This window comes from Arvicanthis niloticus, chromosome 22 (assembly GCF_011762505.2).
Source record: "Arvicanthis niloticus isolate mArvNil1 chromosome 22, mArvNil1.pat.X, whole genome shotgun sequence".
NCBI classification, from domain to species: Eukaryota; Metazoa; Chordata; class Mammalia; order Rodentia; family Muridae; genus Arvicanthis; species Arvicanthis niloticus.
The window spans coordinates 18,164,578-18,182,626 of NC_133429.1; the positions used below are offsets into that span (position 1 = coordinate 18,164,578).

Sequence of the window (18,049 nt, forward strand, 5' to 3'; positions counted from 1 at the left end):
CTCAATTTCACACAAGGAGATTGAGGTACATTGCTATGCAACTTGTCCCAGGTTACAAAAGTGGAGTAGAGTTGAGGCTCAGGTAGACCAGGTGGACTCTTTCACATTCCAGCCTGTATGTCTTAGCCTTCACACCGTGTCGCGGGCTCCCAGTGAGAATTCATTCTCCACAAGATTGAAATTGGAAAATCCAAAATTCACTCACTGGGGCAACCTAAGTTCACTGTGGACTTGCAAAGAGAGCCCAGGACTTGTCCTCCCTGTGAGACCTAGAAGCTGTTCAGAGTTAGACTTTTATAGCTCAGGTACTGGCTACCTAAATTCAGAAACAGAGGTGTTTATATTTTAGGGGCTCATTTCATGGGGTTACAAACTTGCACTACCTCTCCGGGCTTTGTTCTTAGATCTGTGATGCTGTTAGGGCAAGTTAATTGCCGCTCTTGACCTGCCTTGAAAGCCCTTTTGCTGGGTGAAGCAGAGAGAAAGAGCCTGCCTAGAAGAACCAGCCACAGCGAGCGCCCTGTCTGTAAATGCACAGAACCATACCAAGGCACTGTTGCTCAAATTCAGGCAACCAATTCAGGCCAGTTTGTGAACCAGTTTAATAGAATATTAAAGGATATGTGTACTCAGAAATCCACGGAGCAGATAGGACACATGCCTAATCCTTGCCATATAAGGCAACACCACCTGGCCCAAACTCACGTCCTGTACCTGCTTTTTCCTGGCTTCAGTTTTCCCAGCATGGAGGTGCCACAAGGAAGGAGCCAGGTGAGGACCATCCCAGTAATCCAGTAGTCACACTCAGGTTTGGGCACAGACACCCACTAAAGCAACTTAGAAGTGTCTGCTTCCCCCTTCCACCCCAATCCCATTTGTGATTCTTTTCCCAACGTGGGTGACTTGTTGACAAGAATACACTGCAGTTTCATAGGCCTTACAAGACTGGTTTGGGTGTGACTGGGGAAGCCCAGGACCCTAAATCCAGGATTAAGTAGGGGACCAGAGGAGGATGAGAGCCAGTTTCCTCCAGAGAGATAACAAGAGGGTGCCCCAATGATGTATGCTGATCAGGTGATTCCCCTCCCCCTGCCCCTACTTAGAGATAGGATTGGTTCACTCCCACTAAGAGGCCCTCAGAGCCCAGAATGTTATGGATGGGAACCTCCTGATTCATTTGGTCTCTGTGACACTTAAGCCGTCACCTCCACCCCCGTTCAGCATTTTCCATGTTTATAATGAACAGCGATAGCCAAAGGACAAGAAGAGGCTTTTAAATTGAAAGGGGCTTAAAAGACCAAGTCTTTCTGGTTGTCTCCTAACTTCATCTCTCTAGCTAAAGAAAACCAGGTTTGTGTCTCCATGCCCAGTGTACAGTTAGGGAACCAGCACAGGGTGCACTTGGGTGCACTGATCACAGCCATGTGTGTTCTTGCCTCAATGGGGTCCAACATAGAAGGTATAGAGAGGAGAGTCTTGAAGCTGGGCTGGCCTTGGGAGTAGAATAGTGGTATCAATCTGGCTAGAGAAGACATGGATCAGAAACTCCTGTGGGGCAGGTCTTGGGTGTAGAATTGGTTCAATGCCAGATCCAGCACAAATTGAAAGGCTATCCCAATTTGAGTATTTTTCAGAGGGCAGATGTGGCCCCATGCTTAGGCCTGGATTAACCTGGTTTTCAGTAAATCTGCTTCAACTGCACCCATCGTGGTCATGAAAATTAAATATGTAGGTCTTGTAAACATATGATTTCTTTTAGACAAAAGTTTTCTGGGTAACCTAGACTGCCTGTGAATTCTTGGTCCTGCTTTAAACCCCTTTCTGCTGGAATTACAAGCACATACACGTATATGGCTTGGCACTGTTAGGCAAGGGTTGAATTCTTTTTCTTATCTTAAATCAATCATGAAGTATTGGTGTGGCTAAACGTTCCAGGCTGTGTCGATATCATGAATGCCTTTCAATGCCACCTTCAGTCACAGCACATACTTGACACACCTCGTATAAACCACTTCAATTTGTTTGGTATCATCTGATTCTTTCCAGAGCCATGAAAGAGATGAGTGTTACCCATAAGGGATGCTGACACAAAGACAGGTAAACCATACAAGGCGACAAAGCCAAGCATCTGCCAGGCCATGGGCTTCTGTGAGTGGGCCTCTTGACTACACCACTCTTTATAACCCAGACTGACCTGAAACTCATAATTCTTCTGCCTCAGCCTCCCCAGTGCTGGCTTTTGACTCACTTTGTAAAGCCTAGATTTCTCAGGTTTCACACAAATAGGTCAACTTTTCTTTCTGTCGTGTTGACCCAATTATGCTCCTTTCTGTAGATTTAGCCATCTTCCAGGATGTCAAAAGCAAATCCTATATACAACCAAGGCCTTAAGAACAAAAGTTCTCAGCAAAATCCAGATTTCTTTGGAGGGTGCGGGGGTGTGTGGTGGGGGAGAAGCAAGGAAAATGAATACCTTCTCTGTGGCAAGTGCTCGTCTCAGGCAAACACACTTAAAGGGTTGGTTTTACAAATCCAGATCATTTTGGTTGTTGCATAAAATAAAACCTTTATTAGGCACCTCCCTTGTTCCTCTTTAGATATGACACCCCCAACTTCTTTCTCTCACTATTCCTCTTGCCCAGCAGCTGTGGAAAGTGCAGACATCTCCTCACCCCATCTCTTGCTTTTCCATCTTCTCCCCTCTGGGAGTTTGTAGTATGGTCACCCAGGGTCCCCATGAGAATACTAACTGGGCAAAACGTTTTTTAGAGATTTATTCTCATTTCTTAGAAGTGTGTGTGTGTGGCCGTGTGGGGGAGGGCATGCACTTTAGTGCAGGGTGCATGTGAGTACACTTGCCTATGGAAGCCAGAAGTGTCAGATCTTTGGGATCTGCAGTTACAGGTGACTGAGTTACCTGGTATGGGTGCTGGGAATGAGATTCAGGTCCTGTGTAGCTGAAGAATGCATGTTGAATAACCAGTGCGTCACCACTGAAACCGCATCAGTGGTTTCTTGGACACACTTTACTCTTTCTCCCTTTAGCAAGATTTAGTATATGTTGAAGTCTTGGGAAGTTTCTGTACAGAGTGGGATTAATGCCTTCCTCATGTGAGGGTAGGGAGGTCTCAACGAGACGGTTTGTGGGAGGCAGGAAGCACAGTGCTTGCTACGGTGACAGGTGGGGAAAACGCTGGCCCCACTTTTACAAACACACTATGCCTTTGGCTCTTTGTACAATATTCTACTTCTCCACTTCCTTTGCTGTATCACAGACTATTCAGATGCAGAGGAGGACACTGGGAGAGGGGACTAGAGGAGACTGAAGGAGAACAACGTGTATATAAATGGAAATGTCACAACGAAATCCGTTACTTTGCATATGGACCTACAAGAATTAATTTTTAAAACGAGTCTTAAAAAAATATGGGCTGGAGAGATGGTTCATCGGTTAAGAGCACTGACCGCTCTTCCAAAGTCCTGAGTTCAATTCCCAGCAACCACATGGTGGCTCACAACTATCTATAATGAGATTGATGCCGTCTTCTGGTGTGTCTGAAGACAGCTACAGTGTACTCATATACATGAAATAAATAAATATTTTTTTGAAAATTAAAAAAATAAAAAAGAAAGAAAAATGTTTTTTTTTTTTTTTAAAAAAAAGTTCATCCCACAAGTATATTAGCATATTTCATGCCAGAAAATGTTCTTGGCTCCAAGAATATAAAAATCAGCACAATTGGAATTAACATGTGGCTTCATTTATGGATGTAAAATTTTGATAATTGCTGTATAGATCTCAGATGATGGTATACACAGCAGGGCCCTTTACCCAAAGAAATTTGTTCCAGGGCATATACTGAATGCCTGTCACCACAAATAGTACTGAACTCCGTGTGTACACTGGCTCTGCCTATACTTATGTACCTATGGGGAAGTTAGGTTTATAAATTAGGGATAGTACGAGATTAATAGCAATTACCATAATAATAGAATTATAACAAAACATTGGTAAAATCACCAACACGTTGAGAAGATTATTGAATAAAATAAATGTCACTTAATAAAAACATAGTCTATTGTTGACTCAGTTACTAAGTAACCAGCAGGCAATTACCATATATAGAGAGAACACAATGACCAGAGAAACTGGTTGTCTGTTTGGCTGACAGGGCAGATGGTGCAAAGATTTTTATCACATTAAGAATGTCACACAATTTAAAACTTACAAACTGTCTATTCCACATCTCATGAGCTACATCCCCTACTCCTCCTGACCACCACAGCCTTACTTATCCCTCCACTTCCCGCTAGACATGCATGTGTGTTGATGTGGCCGCACATGCGCATGCTCCTCCACACGTGCGCATGCTCCTCCAGGCCCCTGTGGCTCCATTGGGGCCCACCTTTCAGTGGACAGCACCAATCCCGTGTCTGTTTTAAGACCTCATCACCTTGGGCTCACCAGTTGTCTCTGTCCCTCTGTCGAAAGCATGTCCTGGGTGCTTCCTCCTGCCTGAGCCCCCCTCACTTCCCCGTCTAGCCCAGAGCTAGCCCAGAGCTAGCCCAGAGCTAGCCCAGAGCTAGCCCAGAGCTAGCCCCTGCCTGAGCAGCAGCCTCTCTGCCTTCCCTGCTACAGCTTGGGTTTCCAATGATCTGCACAAAGGAGAGCTGTGTAGGACCAGCGGAAGGAAAGTCTAAAGATGTGCTTTGCTCCCCAGTCAGGCAGTACTGCCTGGGGTGGGGGTGGGGGCAGCAGGGCGGGGAGGAGAGAGAGAGGAGAGAGAGAGAGGAGAGAGAGAGAGAGAGAGAGAGAGAGAGAGAGAGAGAGAGAGAGACTGACTTGAGAGCATCTGAATGGTATGCTTTTGGATTGTAGAGCCGGAGTGGAGAAATAACCAAAGACAGCTGGCATCGTGCCAGCATTAGCAGCCAGAGAACTATTTCCCAGAATAAAGAACACCTCACCCTTCCCACAGTACAAATCCCAGCATCCCTCGGTCACAGAAAGCCTGCCTCTGTCTGGCTCAGGAGAGTAGTTTTCTGTGGGCATCCTGCTGCTCAGAGCATCACGGATTACAATACACACAGGAGCTTCATCGGTTGGAAAGGAAGAAGACTGGGTGTGGAACATATGTACACCCGATCTTTTATTTCTACCAGAGAGAAAACTAACAGGTTATCTACTTCGACCCAGAGGGCAGCCAGAGTGACCTAAAACAATTATAACTAATGGTGACAGTCGGAGCATTTGGTTTAGGGACTCTCAATGAAGTCTAGTGGCCTTGGTGGTGGTCACACTCTGTAGACACCCTCACCTGGCCTGGCTGCTGTGCTCTCTGGTGCTCTTTCTCTCATCCTCAGCCCCTTAGCCTTTCTAGCTACACAAGGCTTACCTCATCTTCTCAGACATGTGCCCCTTATACCCTCTTCATTCTCTGCCCCTTCCACACTAACTTATAAACTGTGTCTCATCATCACACGGCTCTATGTGGTTTTCGTTGTTGTTGCTGTAACAAAATGCCTGGTACTAGTGTAGAGTGAAAAATTATAAAGGCCATTTTATGAAATATGTGTAGATTTTTTTCGCCTTACAGAACTCGGAACTGAAAATAAGATTTCAGGCCTTCACATTCCAGGTGAAGGACACTTGCTGGATTACATTCCCCAAGCCTTGCCCAAGGCAGGAAGGCATTCCTGACTACAGATAAAGATGCTATCATTTGGGCTAGATTCTCTGAAATGTTCCACTGTTCTTGGTTACCCCTCCCTTGGTCTTCCCAGTGCTATGTTCAAAATTTGTAAAACAACCAATCATGTGTAAGTGCGCGAAAATGCAACCATTCATGTGTAAGCGCGCGAAAATGCCTTCCTCCCCCCACCCCATGCTATAAAAGACCCTTTAACCCACCACACGGGGCCAAAAACCCTGCTCTTGGAGCTAAAGAGCTTGTTGTTTTTGACCGCCGGCTCCTCCCCTAATAAACCTCTGCTGATTGCATCCAGGTATGGTTTCTTGTGATTTTTGGGTGGTCTCGATCCGGAGGCTTGAGGAAGGGTCTCCCGAGTATGGGGGTCTTCACTAGATAGTATGTAATGAAAAGAAAGTTGGGGCTGGGGAGACGGCTAAGCAATTGTGAGTCCTTGCTGCTAACCAGAGTTAGGTTCTCGAACCCACATGGCAGCTTGCAACTGTAATGCCAATCCCAGGGGATCTGATCCTCCGTTATGATCTTCATGGGTACCAGCTACACATGTAATGCACACAAGTACATTTAGGCAAAACATTGTACACTCAAAGTAAAATTTTACAAGCTGAGAAACTTTTTAAGAAGGAAAGAAATGTATCTGGGTGGTGAGAGCGGTGGGTATTAGAAAGTCTAAACCAAGCCCGGTGGTGGTGGCACACGCCTTTAATCCCAGCACTTGGGAGGCAGAGGCAGGCGGATTTCTGAGTTCGAGGCCAGCCTGGTCTACAGAGTGAGTTCCAGGACAGCCAGGAGAGAAACCCTGTCTCGGAAAAAAAAAGAAAGTCTAAACCACGTCAGCACCGGCCTCTGACAGCGGCATCTGTGTAGTGTAGTGATAGCGCAGATGGGAAGAGAAGAATTAGAGCCTGGGCAGGGTTTGACTCATTCGTTTGTAAGAACCTGATCTCATGGGATTTAGCTACTAGCAGTAATCCCTTCCCAGGGGTGGTCATGACCCAGCCACCTCCTTCTAGGCCTCTCATCTTAACCTGTCAATACCATCACTGGAGACCAGGCTTCTAGCACACGAGCCTGAAGGACACAGCTCACACCTAAACCACAGCACTGAGGAATCCCTCCCAACTCCTAAACCTAGTGGGCTGTCCCTATCTTATGCTCTATCTTTGTCTCCCTGAGTTCAGTTTACACTGTACTTGTTTGGTGGGTGATCCCGGCTGATGCTAGCGCAGTCTCATTCTGACTACAGCCAGACGACAGGAAGCCCTCACTCAGCTAAGGTTGGCCGCTTTGCTTGAGGCTTGACATCAATACCAGGTGTTTCATAAGTGCATACTTCACGAAGATCGGATCTGCTGCTCTCATTGACTGGTTGACCCGTTTTATGATAAGCAGGGAAACAGAGAGTAGTTGTCTGAATCCAACCACTGAAAAAACATGAGACTTCTTAAAAGGGTTGGTGAAATAAGAGGGTGGGAGAGAGAACATGATCATGTGACCATATGTTGGGCTTGTTGGTGGCCTTCATCTTCTTTAATTGTGTTTAGTAAACTACTGACTCCATAAGCCATTAGGTATATTGAAAACAGACTTTCTCACAGCACAGCTATGTGTACTAAGCTCTTTCTGAATCAGGCCGGTGAAGAGAGCATGACTAGAAACCCAAAAGTCTAAATTTTCATGTCCACTCCCTCCTGAGATTGCCATCTGAAGCTACAGAGATATCCTATGAAGTTGGATGAGGTGGTCCCAGGATATCTTAGGCCTTGTATAATAATGTCTACAAAGAGAAGGACTAGTTTGCAGTTTCCACTGGAGTAGGGTGTGCTCGACCTTTGCCAAGTTTCTTCCTCTTGGAACGTGTGGCTCCTTCGCTTCAGGAAATGTGTGTTTCTACGGGGGTACAGAAGGGATCTTCTAAGCTGCTGAAGGAAGCCGGTCTGACTTACTGAATAGACCCTTGGCACCTGAGCAAGGTTATCTGAGATCACAAAAGAATAACACGAGGCGCTGCCAGCTTCTGCATTGCCAAGCGAGAGCAAGGTTTTTGTGGCTGGCTTTTGTCAGGCTTTTTAAAAAGAAGAAAAGAAAAGAGGAAATAAAAAAGCAAGCAATACCACTGCCTAATTATGGACACAATGACATAAAGACAAAAGAAGCTCACTGCTTTTCCAGCTCCCATTCTGGTGAGGGTGACCCAAGCCTGACTTAGATTTTCTCACCGATTCAAAAGAAAATTGAGTATTATTAAGGGGAAAACAGCTTTAATCTCAGACTCTGAAATTGCTCATTAAATGTGAGTGGAGCACAGAGTCCCCTGATGAGTGTGTCACCTGATGCCTTTTGAAAACTATTGTTGTACATGCAGTCTGCTAGCTGCTTGGAATAGCAGTGATACCGGCCCTTTAAGACACTTCTGCCTCAGTGGTAATAGGTCCGACCCTTGCCCAATCCCCCCATGCAGTTGAGACTCCGCAGATGGAGGCTTGAGGATTACACTTTGGGTCAGGGTATCTGGAATATTAGGTCTCATTAGTTCAGTGGTCCATTGTCTTTAATAGCCATAGATGAGTGAGTTTCCCAACTGTCTCAGACAGACTGTATCCTCTACCTGCCAAAGAGAACAGCTTCTAATTAGTAGGACCACAGAAATCAGGAAACGGTGCTCAGTTTGACCAAGTGTTTCTCAACTAAGATGCCAAGTTCTATGAAATGATGACAAGACTCTGAGAACCTATCTTAGTATGCTTGATGTGTTTTTAACATGTGTGCCGTGCGTTTTGTAGGCATTCCTATTGGGTAATCACGGGGAGCATTATCCAATAGAGAGCCTTGCTTGCTAATGTCAGATGGTCCAGACTTTGAATCCATCACCAGCTGATTCTTCTACCTTTTGGGGTCTCCATGAACACTATAGTGGGAAGTAAACTATACTCAGGACATTTTTTTCCAGGTAAGGTAGGTTGGAAAGTAGATGTTATATTTTCACTTAAATAATTGCATTCGGGAGGAAAGAGTCAGAAGCTCGTGGAATGCCCAGCACCAGTCAGGTCGGGTGGTCAGGATTTCATTTGCTCACACCCAATCACATATTCATCCACACGTTCTTAATTAAATGTCAGTCATGCTACCAAAACAGAAACCAGAAGCAACTCAGTTTGAATAGTAGGAAATAAAGCAAGGGTTTTCAAGAGGCCACTGAATCTAAGTGTCTTGGTTAGGGTTCTCTAGAGTCACAGAACTTACAGACTGCTTCTATAGACTAAAGGAAATTAGCAGAATGACTTACAGTCTGCAGTCCAGCTAACCCAACAATGGGCAGCTGTGAATGGGAAGTCCAAGAATCTAGTAGTTGTTCAGGCTGGGTGTTTGAGCTAGCCTTCTGTATAAGCTAGGATCCTGAAGAATATGCTGGCAAGTAAGTGTAAGCAGATAAAGAAGAGTGAGTCTTCCTTCTTCCAATGTCCTTATGTAGGCCTTAGGCAGAAAGATTGGCCCAGGTTAAAGATGTGTACCACCATACCTGAATGTGGAATTTGCTTTATCCCAGGCTGGCCTTGAACTCAGAGATCTGCTTGCCTCAGTCTCCTGAGATTAAAGGTAGGTACCATCTTGCCTGAGCCTAAGCTTTTCATGGCCACTTTGCCTCAAGAGCCAGATCACAAGCCTTTGTCTTCCAGCCTTAAGATGGGGATCCCCGGAGTACGCTTCATTTAGGATTGTACTTCATTCCAGATACAGTCAGACTGACAACTGCAAGTAGTCAGCACACTAAGTTTGTGCAATGCCGTTATAAATATCACTTTTGAGCGTAATTTATATAACTTGGTTCTAGTCACTCTCTTAGAAAGTAGAGTGGAAAGAGAGAAGGGTTGGTCTGTGGCCTCTGGTAGATTCTAGTCTAAATCAGTTGCTCAGTTTTTGTTTTTTGTTTTTTGTTTGTTGTTTGTTTGTTTGTTTTTTAAGGCAAGTTCTGGGGCAGTTAAGAGCATTTCTTGGTCTTGCAAAAGACCCAAGCTTGGTTCCCAGCACCAATCTGGTGGTTTACAACAATCCATAGCTCTAGCTCCAGGGATTCTAAGCCCCTCCCCCCTTTGACCTTTAGGGGCACCAATCGAGCACACAACACACAGACAGACAGACACATACAATAAAATGAACAAATTTTTAAAAAATGTTTAAATGGACAAGATTGCTAACCCTGCTCAGTTTCCTCCCCAGTAATGGCAAGAAGGCTTGGTGCAAGTTTGTGTTTGTGAAAGCACGTAGCTTAGCCTGGCTGCCTAGTAATAATGTCCACCAAACCAGCATTGTCTCCTCTCTCTTATCCTACCTCCTTCACAAGTTCTGCCACTTGATTTTGAATACCTGGCCCTGGGTCTCTCCAAGTTAAAAAAAAAAAAAAAAGTCACACTGTCCATATCACTCATTCTAGGAAGTTCTACAATTCTAGGCTTTAAAAAGTATAAGTAGATAGCAAGCTGGAAAGATGGCTCAACAGTTAAGACAGATTCCTGCTCTTCCAGAGGTTCCCAGTTTGGTTGGTAGCATCTCCATAAGGTGGCTCACAACTGCCTTTAGCTCTAACTCTAAGAGATTCAACACATTCTTCTGGTTCCCTCAGGTACTGGCACACATAGGGCAATCACACACACACACACACACACACACACACACACACACACACAAATAAAAAATAATAAAGCTAAATCTTAAAAGAGGTCTAAGTAAATAAATTATTCCAACTTGGAAAAGGATATCAGTAACGAACATATAATTATATTTGATGTGTAAATTGACAACGTGCACCAGCCATAAGCTGAGCCTGTTTCTCGTGCTATCAATAAATTATTCTGAGAACAAGTTAATTAGAAAAATCCAGAAAGCATTACAATTCCTTGCATTTGTCTTAAAAGAGCAATAAAATTCAGTACCCTGCAGTTTTGAAACGAGTACATGGAAGGATGTAAATATTTATTGGAATGAGAGTGGAGCAGAGAGACACTCTGCTTTGTCTGCTAGTGGGCGGTGACATGTCTATGGATCATTGTTTGCACGAAGCATTTAATAATCCCATCTGTTGGAAATGCATTTTTTGGAGGTACTTTGAAACTGCTATAAACTACCTACGAATTGGCAGGAAAGCCATCCTGGAGAGATGCAAGACTCTGGAGCAGAGCGAGAAGTTCAATATAGATCAATATGTAATTACAAAATTCCATCTTTGGCCGCGGCTCCTTAAATATATTTATTTAGGTGCGATGCAGACCTGTGGCTCCCGAGTCTTGGGTTGTTGAGTTCTCTGCTAACTCGAGATTCAAATCTTGGGAGAAGAGGGGAGGACACCATTTATTTGGCCTGAAAATCTATGGGAAGTGTGAGAATGTTACCGGCCTGGCGGTTGGTGCTGTGTTGTCTCCTGTGATTCTGTACTCCCTCCTCCTCTATGAGATTATTTTTCACTTAAAAAAAAAAAAAAGACATAAAAACTTGGTATTCCTGGTATTTCTGTTTTCTTCTCTCTTTCAAGCTCCCGTCTCTCCTTCCCAGCAGTATGCTGTAATGTTCATTTTCGTACATCCCAGATGAGAGAGTATTTTCCTGCATATACTTCATCCTTTAGCAATCTGCTCACTGGCTTCCCCTGTCCCCCGCCTCTCTGCTCCTCCACACACAGTCTCTCTTCCTGTCCACTCTTCATGAATGTTCGATGTAGGGGGAGGGCGCAATGAAAATTGTAGCTCATATCTAGGGGTTCAATTGGAGCTGTCAGAGAGATTTAATGGATCATTGCCTCTCCTGCTATCTCTTTTGGGTGAGATTCTTTATGTAACTGTCTTTATGTAAAATTAGATGAAGAGGTTTGGGGTGAGGAGGGAAGGCCTAATCAGAATGAACCATTTTCAGCTTAAAAAATCAGGGCTTTATTTTCCCCAGGGACTGTCGCGTTTTCAGTGGCTTTAGAGCCCTACCCTTTCACCTCCTGGCTGCCTCTGCTTCCCATCTCACAGTGTGGCTGTTATTCTGGGTTGTATCACCCTAATAATATTCCCACTTGGAGAGCCTAGCCACAAGGACCTTTTTTTGTTTGTTTGTTTTTTGTTTTTGTTTTTCGAGACAGGGTTTCTCTGTGTAGCCCTGGCTGTCCTGGAACTCACTCTGTAGACCAGGCTGGCCTCGAACTCAGAAATCTTCCTGCCTCTGCCTCCCAAGTGCTGGGATTAAAGGTGTGCGCCACCACCACCCGGCGCCACAAGGACCTTAAATGTGACATTTTGGGGTGAGGGTCCCTGCAGATATAATGAACGTAAAGTAAGTCAGTTAATCTAATCATATCTGATTCTGCCATGACGGCTGTTCTTCGAAGACGGGGAAATCAAACACCAGGGTGCTGTGTGGATGGAGGAACAGCCATGTAAGGACAGCTTCTGCTGTGTAAGCCTCCCAGGCTGGAGCCCACAGCAGTCTAGCAGAGAGGTCTGTGTCATGAGACTACGGTAGGACCAGTCAGGAGAACTCGAGGCAGAGACTCTAGGAGACAGGGTGAAACCACACCCATACAGAAAGTAAATTGACAGAGGTGGGACCTGAAACCTGTGTGCTTACACACTTCTGATCTTTTCCTAACAAAAGAAGAAACAGTGTCCTGGGCATGGCATGCCAAAAAGTACCATGCTGTAAGGCATCCCAAGATTGCTTTCACCATGCCTAGGATGCACAATGCTCTGAATGAGTGGCATAGGGAGTTAGGCTAAAGGTTGGGAATGAGTGGAGAGAGTACTGAGCTCAGCTCAGTTGCCCAGATGTCCTTGTGAAGAATGGCTTGCATGGTACTTGGACTCAGTCAGTCACTAACTGTTCCGCACGCCTCTTGTGTCCCCTTTGCCGGCGAAAAAGGACACTGAGGCAGTGATCAGGTAGTTACTACAAACGAGGCTTTACTTCTTGTATAAGCAGAAGCAGAAAGACTGCGGAAGGGCCAAAGACAGGAAGAGGCACAACTTAAATACACCCTAGAGTGACGTGTTCACTTCTGATTGGCTGTTCACTCATCACCCCATATTACACCCCGGGATGGGCAGTGACTTTTGGCGCGCTTTTGCCTTTTTGCACCTGCGCAGTTAGTTGTTTACTTGTGGAGGACACGATGCCCGCGCCATCTTGGAATGGCGCATATATCACCGCTAACAGCGGCTTCCTACAACTAACAATTTCAGCTTCTTGAAGTTAGCTACAAGATAGATAGATAGATAGATAGATAGATAGATAGATAGATAGATAGATAGATAGTTTTGAAGTCCTTGGTGCAGTTGTTGAATCTGTTCATGTGTATTTGGTGTCTTCTGTCTCAGTTCTAAGCCTTTGACCTTTATAAAGCCACAGATGGCTTTGTCTCTATTCAATGTACTGTAAAACAAAACAATTTATAGATTCAATTGTATAACCACCTTTCAGTCAAGTTCTTAAAAACATAGCTTCTGTTTCCTTTTATTTCTGTTGACTTAGTCTTATTTACGTCTATTATTGGGTAGGAAGGAAGAGTATCATGTATGACTATGTATTATATAATCTAGTTGGAATTACAGTGGATTCTCAACAATACTAGAAAGCTGGACGAGTGCCTCTCAGAGACGAGAAGGTTGCACCCTGGGATTTGATTTTTGTCTTCAGTGGTCTACTGTGCTCTCCAAGTTTCTTCATTAATTACTAATAATTTTCCTCCTCCATTGATTGTCATGTGCTTCCAGATTAGCACGAGTCTCCTCTGCGCTCACTCTTTATTGGTCGCCATCTCTGTTCCTGGTCTTGTGAACTTTATTATTGTTGCTGATAAGACATCCAGCCATCTGATAAGGACAGAGCAGCCCGCCAGCTCCTATTCGTTCTCCCTGAGTTGTCTTTTTCTTCCACTGAAGTTTAAAATAAGCTTGTCAGCTTTTAGGAGAAGCCTTTCTGACAGAGTTCTATTTTATCTATTGACTGATTAGGGGATGCTGCCATCTGTTTTATGATGCTTCTTTCCCTCCCTGAGCACAGAACACCTCAATATTAGTTTTAGGCTTTCTTTTATAGAAAAAAAAATATGAATGTTTAAAACACATCCGTATATACAATATTCAAATCCTCAAACATTTAGAGAAGGATTTCCGTCACAAGGAGCCTGCTGGGAATGGAAGGGTTTTAAACTGTGTGGGTCCTCTAGCTCAAAAAAAAATCATAATCTAACAGAAGGAAATGTGATAGATATGTACACTGTTTAATATGAACTAAGCCATGGAAAACACTTTTATATATAATGTGGTTTCTGGGAAGTGTCTTAGTTTCTTTTCTATTCCTATAATAAAACACCTGACAAATGGAACTCAAGGGATGAAAGGTTTGTTGAGCTTACAGTTCTAGGTTATAATTCATGATGGCAGGGAAGTCACAAGGACAGGAATATACATCCACAGTCAAGAGTAGAGAGCAATGAAGGCATGCATATTAATGCCCAACTTACTCTCTCTACATTTATATAGTCTGGGATCCCTACGCAGGGGATGGTGCCACCCACAGTGGGCAGAGCTTCCCATTTCATTTAATGTAATCAAGTTGATCTCCCATAGACAATCCCAGAGGTCTGTTTCCCAGGTGATTATCACTAACTCTCATAGAAAGTGATATTAATTTTGGCATGAATCACTTGAGGTAAAGAACTATGGGTATAGTTTTTATATATAGATCTAAGTATTAGTTTTAATACATGTATGATCTATTATATTTGTTTTATATTTTATAGGAGGTAGAGAGAATACCGATCGGTTGTGTTTTCATGTTTCAATAGGTAAGACAGAGTGGAATTTGCTGTTTATATTGTCTTGTAGTCATATAAAAACAAAACTATTCCAAACAAAAAATTTCAAATGTTCCAGAACCTGAAATTTTTTGAATACTACATGGCAAGTATAAAAGTTTACACCTGACCTTACATGACAGAGCACAGTCAAAGTACAGACATATTAGAAACATTGTTCAAAGTCAACCTTCAGGCTATGTGGTAAATTTCACATTTAGACTTGAAAGCCATCTCATTATATTTGTGCAAACATTCCAAAATTAAAAAAAAAATCCACAATCTTCAGGTTGTGAGCATTTTGGATAGGGAATATTTAACCCGCACTAATGATATTTTACATTCTTTGTTGATGCTGACCTTCAGTGGATAAACTAAGTAAAGTTCAGTGGATAAACTCAGCCCTTGCTCACAGTAGGCACATCTCACATACTCTGTGGTCTCCTGGGACTCTCTTACTCTGCCGGGCATTGGAGCTTTGGGCAATAATCAGTTATGTAATTAATCTTATTATCTAAATGACAGAAATGCTCATACAAAATACTTTGCATAAATGTTCCTGAACTTAGATTTGGTGGATTATATAGATTCTGATTGGTAATCTGTATTGTAAGCAGCTGTATCTAAAACAGTCTGATTCCTTTGGATTGCAGAGAGTATGATTCCCTTTACAGACAGATCAAATGGGAACAGTGAGGGATGAGGAAAGTCTTATCTCGCTGGAACATGCCTAGAAAATAGTTCTGTAATCACGAGTGTCAAGAGGCTTCAGAGAAATTCATAGACTTCTGCTTCTTGGTGGGAAGTAGAAATTCAAAATCACACTGTATAAGCCAAGCAGCATCTTCTTGGGTTTTTCTTTTATTTTTCTCCTTTATTACCTCCAAGGGTCATTTTGGGGAACTGAAGAGAGTATTGTTGTTGCTTTTAACTCTAGCTACATTTTACATTTCTGATCGTTTCTAACAATTATGCCCCGTGTGTGTTTGTGTTCACACGTGTGATCCAGTACGTTTGCCTATGAGAACCTTAAATCTTGTGTGTGATTTAGCATTTCTCTCCTTTTATAAAAGCCATCGCTGTTATGGGGTCAGGCCAGAAGGAACTCAATGGCCTGTCAGAAATATGAACCAGGCATATATGAGCCACAGCCAATCTATGAAGAAGCAGTGAGAAATTACAGAGCCATAGAAAACCCTTCAAAACTTGCCAGCAGGGCAGAAAGCATTTGGAAATACTTGCAGAGAAGTATTAGTGTCCACTTTTAGTGTCACAGGAGAGGTGACTTCTCAGTTTGCAAAAACTTGAAATGCTAACCCAAAAATCTGAAAGTGCTTAGAAATGGCCAAAAAGACATAGAGACATAGCCTTCAGATGAAGGCTAACATCAGAGTGACATCAGTTTGGTTGCTTAAAGCCCTATTCAGATTTCTCTTCCCCCAAAGGAAGAACAGAAAGCAAAAATTTAGCATACTTAAATATTCCCCATGGGGTTTTTATGAGTAGTGAGTATTTACTAAACACCTTGGGAGAAGCTTGGTCAAGTGGAATGAGGCAGAGACAAGTCACGTTCATGCAGATCTAATGGCCCATTGTGTGGCCTGCAACCATGTTGTTTCCAGACTGCTGGAGCTCTTTCCCCGTGCAAGCTCCCATCAGCTCCAGCACAGACTTGATCTCGTGGTGTGAAAGCCGAGGCTTGTAAATGTGGAGTGAGTCATCCAAGGGTATAAACCTTAGGGAGCCTTGGAGTCACCGTGACCTGCAACCTGTATACTACCTTTGTCGTTGTCCTTGGCTGGACACCTCTGGTCAAACCCGCCCAGAGACCCTGGTTGCCTCTCAGCAAGGAAGGAAAATAATAGTACCTATCTGCCTCATAGGCTGTGGCTGCTGGGAACAGCCCTGTGTGTTTGTATCCTATTGATGTAAGCCTTCTAAGATAACACCAGGGAGTGCAGCTGCCGGGTGTGAGACTGCATAGTGTCCTGGTCATCTACTGCACTAACAGTCCTAATGCTGTTTGGATTTTATTAGTCTGGCAGGACTATCCTGACTTGTCATAACAAAGTCATAGTATCATCATATCAATGTTTCTTTATGTAACTGCTTAAGCATAATCTGCACTGGCCTTACTCTATTTTATATGACTACACCATAATTTATATAAGCATTCCTTATTTCTCCATAAATACTAAATCTTGGAATCACCTCCAACCTTTCAGAATGATAAAAAAAACTGACGGATGGACTTGGGTATGATTTTTTTTTTTCCGTATTGTCTTATTCTGGGACAAATTCCCAGGAGCGGAATCGCTCGATAAAAATGCACAGAGAAAAGAAACTTTTTGTATGTGGGAGTCATGGCTTGTGAGGGGCTGATCAGAGTTAGGAAGAGAGACGTGTGCCTTCCTCATTTCTGTCAGCTTGTAAGCTCTGCAACGGCAGCAACAGCTAGGGCAGAAGGGAAGGGCCAGACCTGGACAGGATCCAGATCCAAGGACTCTTATTTTCTTCCTTGTCCCGCTGACAACTCTGATGGAGTTCAGCATGGACAAGAACCCTCCCTTCCCTGGAAGACTTGCCCAGGTCTCAGCATAAATCCTTGAACTCTCACCAGAAGGGGCAAAAGATGTCGCATGAAGACAGGTACGGGGCTGGCTTCATCTCTTACAGACTTTACTGACTTCTTATTTTCCCTAAGTGATTCAGGAGCATCATCTCACCTTCATCATCAGTGTGAGAAGGGAGGGTTGTCACCTTCCGCTTACAGTTACTGGGACCAAAGCTTCAGAAATAGTAAGTAGTGAGACCAAGGTTGGGATCCAGACCCTTTATCTCCGGTCACCAATCCCACTTCCTGGAAAGATCAGTCATACCAAATACAGATGCTTGAGTGGTGTAAGGGACCAATGTAAGGGATTCAGGGAAGACAGGGATGAGCAAAAAGCGAGGTGGACGAGGAGGGCTCTGTGTAAAACATCTCTTCATACTTATTTAGCTATTTCCGCTCCTACCACCCTCATCTTGCAACTGGAGCTGATTGAGCACAAAGCGAAGTATTCCCTAGCATGGTATTCCTGGTGCACAGCTAAGTCACCCTTCAGATTCAGTATGGGATTTACGAGAAAAGGCTTCTCCCGGGCAGAGAATGTAGTTAACCAGATATCTCCAGAGAGTTGCTTTCTCTGTGGCTGTGGGAAGCGGGAAGCTGGCATCTCGACCACAGCTACACACCTAACTGAATGGAACATTCTGTGCCCGGTGCAAAGGAAAAACATTTTTAATCTGTTTTTGTAACATTGTCATGAACTTCTAGGAAAGGGCAGCAGGAGATAGCCAAGAGCCAGACGTCGTAACCAGACAGCTGAACTCTCTGCTTCTAAATGTCAGGGTCAAGAGGTGAGAAATAGGAGTGCTCACTTTGTAATAACCTGTGTGTGTGCATGATATACAACACAAGCTCAGACCAAGGCCATAACCCCAAAGCAGTGAGGTACCACGAGAT

At 43.8% G+C, this 18,049-nt stretch overlaps 1 protein-coding gene across 2 annotated transcripts in view; it reads left to right on the forward strand.

The window, feature by feature from the left end:
- Tmcc3 (transmembrane and coiled-coil domain family 3) overlaps positions 1-18,049 on the forward strand; it is a 272,618-nt gene that overhangs the window by 172,082 nt on the left and 82,487 nt on the right. The gene's annotated exons all lie outside the window — the stretch shown is intronic.